Source organism: Protobothrops mucrosquamatus, unplaced genomic scaffold (assembly GCF_001527695.2).
Source record: "Protobothrops mucrosquamatus isolate PMUCROS unplaced genomic scaffold, P.Mucros_1.0 scaffold1382, whole genome shotgun sequence".
Classification (NCBI taxonomy): Eukaryota; Metazoa; Chordata; class Lepidosauria; order Squamata; family Viperidae; genus Protobothrops; species Protobothrops mucrosquamatus.
Genome location: NW_015387570.1, coordinates 224537 through 230536, shown reverse-complemented (window position 1 = coordinate 230536; position 6000 = coordinate 224537). Strand labels below are relative to the sequence as shown.

At 38.2% G+C, this 6000-nt stretch overlaps 1 protein-coding gene across 1 annotated transcript in view; it reads left to right on the top strand.

Annotated features, from left to right (window-relative positions):
• Positions 1 to 1784: 1784 nt before the first annotated feature.
• The window catches only part of PPIP5K2 (diphosphoinositol pentakisphosphate kinase 2), a 58752-nt gene continuing 54536 nt past the window's right edge, over positions 1785 to 6000 (top strand). The window contains exon 1 of the mRNA XM_029285182.1: positions 1785 to 1835. The gene's annotated coding sequence lies outside the window, so the exon portion shown is untranslated. The remainder of the gene's footprint in view (positions 1836 to 6000) is intronic.

The window sequence follows — 6000 nt, the reverse complement described above, 5'->3', positions numbered from 1 at the left end:
AAAGGTGCCAAAAATGAAGCTCAAGCTATCTTTCAAGTAGACTACTGCAATTCACATTATATGGGACTGTTCTTGAAAGTGACTCAGAAGTTGCTGCAAGCTTCCATTTCCTTTTTTGGGGGGGAAAGCATTTGTTTCGTTTAAAATGGTAAAATATTTTGTCTTGATTTTGACTTGCCTTAAGTTTTATACACTGTGTAAGCCATCTAAATTTGCTGGAACAGGCAGACAGAAGTACTGGTAACTAAATAAGTAGGTTTTTGTTAATCCCTTAATGCCCATACAGGAAAAGAGAAAAGCCATCTCTTAAACAAAACCAATGTGATTCACCAATCACCCATAATTAGAGATGGTCAATGCCATTAGAGAAAAACCTGCATAGAAACAAGTTACTCTCGGTGTATCTTATTACATCAATATATCTCTTCCAGTAGAGTTCCAATGTATTGGCTGCAAAATTCCATAGAACCATTTATATATATTTTTTCTGTATCACTTTGTTGCATCTAGACATCATCTTGATTTTTGCAACTCAAGTATGATAGCCCTTATTCCAACCTTGATGCATCACAAGATTGTTTGTTATTGTTTTGAAATCTAAAACTGGGCCAGTCTTGAACAACTTGATGCTTAAGCAAAAGAATGATTATGATACACAAAACGTTCCAAAGTGTACATGCAACATTGCATTGCAAAGTGATTGTGGGCCTGAGAAATAAATACAATAATAAAAGAATGAGTACATCACAGAACAATTTTAAATGTGAAATCAGTTAAGATATCTTCAGAGATACCTTTGTAAGATTTTTTTAACCCAAAAGGCATAACAATATTTGTTAATAATAATTTATAGATTAAAAGTAAGACTACTAGATTTAGACTGAAAAAGAGCAACAAACTACTAGATGTCAGCAAAAAAAATTCTTTGCTGCTGCCTAGTGACCATTTGGATTTTTACAGTCCCAGCCTAATAATCCTAGGAAAGATATGAGCTCATTTATAAGTAACCTTCAGCCAGACCTACTATACATTCCTTAAATTATTTTGATGAACAATTGCAAGGTACCCTTTCTCAGTCCATGCATCTTAGCTTGCAATATAGAATAAAATCCAGATTAAAAATATACAGATTTTTACTCTTCCTTCTAATAGAGATGAGGAATAATGCCAATTGTTTGTCCTGGCATTAAAAAGATAAGATTTCTTTGGCTGAACCAACTGGGGACATCATGGCAATATTTTTCTTCGCAATAACATGGGAGGAGGAAAAAAAAATTTTGGATCGCCCGGCCTCCAAGATCTGATTCGAGTTACCTTTTTGACCTTAGCCAAAGTCGGATAGGTGCAGCCACTTTCGGTTCCCGGATAGCCCAGTTAAGAGTTAGAACAGTGTTTCTCAACCTTGACAATTTTAAGGCATGTGGACTTCAACTCCCAGAATTCCACAGCCAGCAATGCTGGCTGTGGAATTCTGGGAGTTGAAGTCCACATGCCTTAAAATTGTCAACGTTGAGAAACACTGAGTTAGAATTACACCCCCAAGTTCCTCCGCAACCCGTGAACGAACCTCACGTTTCTTTCACGGAGCAAGGCGGGAAAAAAAGTCTGGAAAGGAACCTGGAAGTCCTTGATACGGCCGATAGAGGCGTCTCTCTTCCGAACAGTCCCTACAACCGACATTATGACGCGGGAGGAGGGGGCGGAGAAAGAACAGCGGGTCAAGGGTAAGAAGGGGCGTGGTGGCGGTAACCACGGTAGCGTCGGCTTTTTTTTTCTCAATTGGGAAGGAAGTAAAGCACGATGCGGACACGCTATGGCAACCGCCGGGGAAGCAGGTGAGGGCCTTTCTTGCCGATCGAGAGTGAGGCAGGGTTTTTTTTTCTTCTTCCCCTGGCGGGTGACGCGGGCCGCTCCCGCCCTGAGCGCTGCTCACTTTGCAGGGCGCCAATGAAGCGAGGGGCGGATCCCGGGCGCGAGCTTTGTCAGGTGTGTGGATTGGGGTGGAACGTTAGGTAAAAGGTGAATGGCGCGCGCGTTCTACCCTCGTTGTCCCCGCCCCCCGGCCCGGGCAAAGGCGCGCGCTCCTGAGCGCTGCAGCTGCTGCGAGTTTTTGCTCTCGTGCCTTGCGGCGTCGCCGGGCGCAGCTGAGGAGAAAATCCGAAGGTGCTTTTGCGTTCAGGTGTTTTCTTCCTCTCCAAAGCACAGAATAAAACTTCCGCCTTGAATGCATGGACTCCGAGCGGGTAGTTAGGACTGCCACCCCTCAGTTCCGCTCGGTTCGCACCCTGATAAGCCTTCCGGAGGAGTGAAAGGTGTTGCCGGGGTCCTGGCGGTTGAATCGCTGCTGCTTCGAAAAAGCAGCAGGAGGAATGGCTGCAAGTTTTATTACGGTCGGGCAGCGACACGGGGTAGCATCGATTATTCGGGATTGCGGGTCATTTTGCAACGTTTCTTCTTCCGAGCACGCTGCAGATCAACCTGCGGTTAACCAATCTTAATAGCTGTATTGCCCTAATATAGGAACCTGAAATATATATGAAGCAGATTATGGTTTAACGTAGGGAGTTGAAAGAAGCAACATTTAAAAAAAAAAAAGACACCTTATAAAGGCTTGCTGCATGCCTCATGCTAAAATATAAAACAAAAAAGCCTTGATTTTCAGATGGTGGTTTCTGAATCTTGATGTATGATTTAGTGAACACTGTATGCTTCATGATTTTCCTCCGTTTTGCAGTGTTAACTTCAGCACATTTAAAAGTACTATGCTTTGACTTTTGTATCACTCAGGCTAAAAGTGCACATTTGACATCTTCAGGGTATACCCCAAGCATTTCATTCTTGGTTTCTTTCTTTTTCCTCTTTTGCACTTTCTTATTTTTCTTTATTCTTTTCTGTAAAACTTAAAGAATAAACAGAAAATATTGATACTTAAATTACACTTTTGCTGCACATTAATTAGTAGCTAATTTTTTTTAAAAAAGGCTTAAGAAGAAATAAGCCAAAGGATTTTACTAAAGTTGAAATTCTATAGGCATTGATTTTATTTGTGCTAGCATGATATAATAAAATGGTGTGATACTGAGTTTTAGGTAACATAGTGCTGTATAACTATAGTTGAAGTAGACTTGAAGATGCACCATTGATAGTTTGGGAGTATTAAAGGGAATCTTTATAACATTTCTTTGTAATCTCTCAGAAACTATATTAGTATCCCCAACATAGTTCTCTTGAAATTTGACTGTGCTAATAGAAAAAGTGTAAGTTGCTTTTATGTTTTGTTTAGTTTTTTGTTTTTGTGATGTGACACTGTTCGCTAGTTGGTTTAAGATAACATAATTTGGTTATTTCTTCTTTACTTTGTAATTTCAGATAGATAAGTTACAGTACTGTTACCTGTCTTGTTCTACTGTGGTATTTTTTCTATGATGTTAAATTAAAAACAATCGTAACTGTTCCAAACAGAATTTATATCTTGGTATGGTAACTCCTATAATGAAATAGTTCTTTAAATATGGCTCTATAATGGCATACATATTGCATGCTTTTTGTAAAAAAATTGCAGGAAAATACAAAAAAAATCCCAAGTACCAAAAATATACAAAAAATCCCACAGTTTATTCTACCTCTTTAGTAGTAGATAAGCATAACCTTTTAAATAAACAATTTGTTTTGAATAGTTGGGGATTAACCAAAATGAATAATTAAACTACATATATTCAGGATATGCATAGTGTATGCCTCTGTCAGCTGACTTGTATATCTACTATTTTAAACATACCTAAATGAATTGAACCAGTGGACTTTAAGGCTTACTAGTCTTTCATAAGGACTACAAGCAATGAAAATACTTGTGTTACTTTAAAAGTACAGTTTATAACAAAGGATATCAATAAACATCAAGTGCTCATTTTAGTAGCTTAAAATAATCTCACAGCTAATAGATAAATTATGGAAAGGACAAAAAGAGAAAGGAGAGAAGTTAATGATTTAACACCTCCAGCAGTACATTGGAATTTATTTATATTTGATTATTTCCTCTATCTTAGGAAATTATCTGATGAAAAGCAGTGTCAAATATATAACTGAAAGATGAACATAACTGTTTTGCATCTAAGGAACTAAGCCAGTATGCTATCTCATGGGTTGTTCTTTCTATTTTTTTCCAATTTTCCTTTTAGGTTCCTGGTAAGAAAAATATGCAACAGTATTATTTATGTTTTTGAAATCATAAATTTTCAGTATACTTCCTTAAAGGTGAGATAATTAACACTCCAGTCCATTGCTGAGAGTTTTGAGGGGTTTGAGGCTGAGGAGAAGTGTTGTAATGATGTTGGGTTTTAGGTGTTCTCTAAATCTTGCTTTTTTAAAGACAGTGTTCTACTACTGACAACATAAGGACCATGTCCTCTATAAAGTTTCTTTAAGTCATTCATTGGGTTAATAAGCTGAATGCAACTAAAAATTTCTCACTGTTTTGTCCCTTTACTTCAACTTCAACTATACATCTGGATTTTTATAACTTCGTGCATGCTGCTTTTTCCATTTTTGTAATTCAGGTGTTTCTATCTTCTATCTACATTTCTCTTTAGTCTATATACATTTCTCTTTCCAGTATTTTGACCTACAGGTAGTCTTCAACTTACGATCACAATTGAGCCCAAAATTTCTGTTGCTAAGCAAGATAGTTGTTAAGTGAGTTTTGTTCCATTTTATGACCTTTCTTGCCACAGTTGTTAAGTGAATCACTGCAGTTAACTTAGTAATATGGTTGTTAAGTGAATTTGACTTCCCCATTGACTTTGCTTGTCAAAAGGTTGGGAAAGGGGATCAAATGAACTTGGGACACTGCAGCCATCATAAATGCTACCATGTTTCCCCCAAAATAAGGTCGAGTCTTTTTTTTTTTTTGCCTCCAAAAGAGGCACCAGGTCTTATTTTGGGGGGATGTCTTTTATACGCACCTCCAGGACCAATAGCACCGCCCAGCAGGTCGACTTCTTCTGTGGCCAAAGGAGCAGCTTCATCCTACAGCTGCATTCCAGCCTGCATTCTGCAGTCAGGTCTTTCCGGAAGGCCTATGTAGCCGAGTACTGAGCTACGGATTCAATCCAGAGCTCAGTTCTTGGCTGCAGTGGCCTTCCGGAAAGGCCTGTGACTGAGAAATGCAGGCCTGGCTGCAGAAGACGCAGCAGAAAAAGTGGGCTGATGAGGAGAAGCCTGGCTGCAAGGTAAGTCGGTGCGGGGCGTGTGGGGCAGATCCACACCCCCACCCCTGCCCTAGCTTGATTTTTAGGTGTGTGCCTCACCCCAAAACTAGGGCTTATTTTTGGGGTAGGGTTTATATTAGGCCCACCCCCAAAAATCAAGCTAGGGTTTATTTTCAGGGTAGGCTTTACTTTCGGGGAAACACGGTAGTTGTCAAGGGTCATATATGTGAAAATTGGTTATAAGTCTATTTTTTTCAGTGCCATTGTAATTTTGAAGGTCACTGAATGAATGGTTATAAGTCAAGGACTACGTCCATATCGGCTGTTAGAATTTGGAACTGATCATTATTAAAACCACATATTACTATAGAGATAATATATGAGTCACAAGACAATTGCATGATTCTTAAAAATAAAAGGACCGAACAGTCAGCAAAAGCCAGAACTGGCTATTCTCATAGGACATATAATATACATATACATATAAAAGTTGCATATATTAATTCAGAATTTGAGTATTATGGAATAACTAAGAGATGTTGCTGAAGAAATAAAACAAATTATTGAGAACAGCATTGTAGATATTTTTTTATTTTGGGGATGATAAATTACTAATATTTTTAAAGGTTGCTTAATTGCAAAAAATGTAAAATGATTCAGTATTACATGACTTGGGAGTCACGTAAGGGAAAAAGAAAAAAGAAATGTTTCAATTTTCCTACTAGTAAAAAAGTTTCAGTTTGCAATTAAACATTACAAACATTTTTTAAAAATACTCCATTAAGTTTAACTG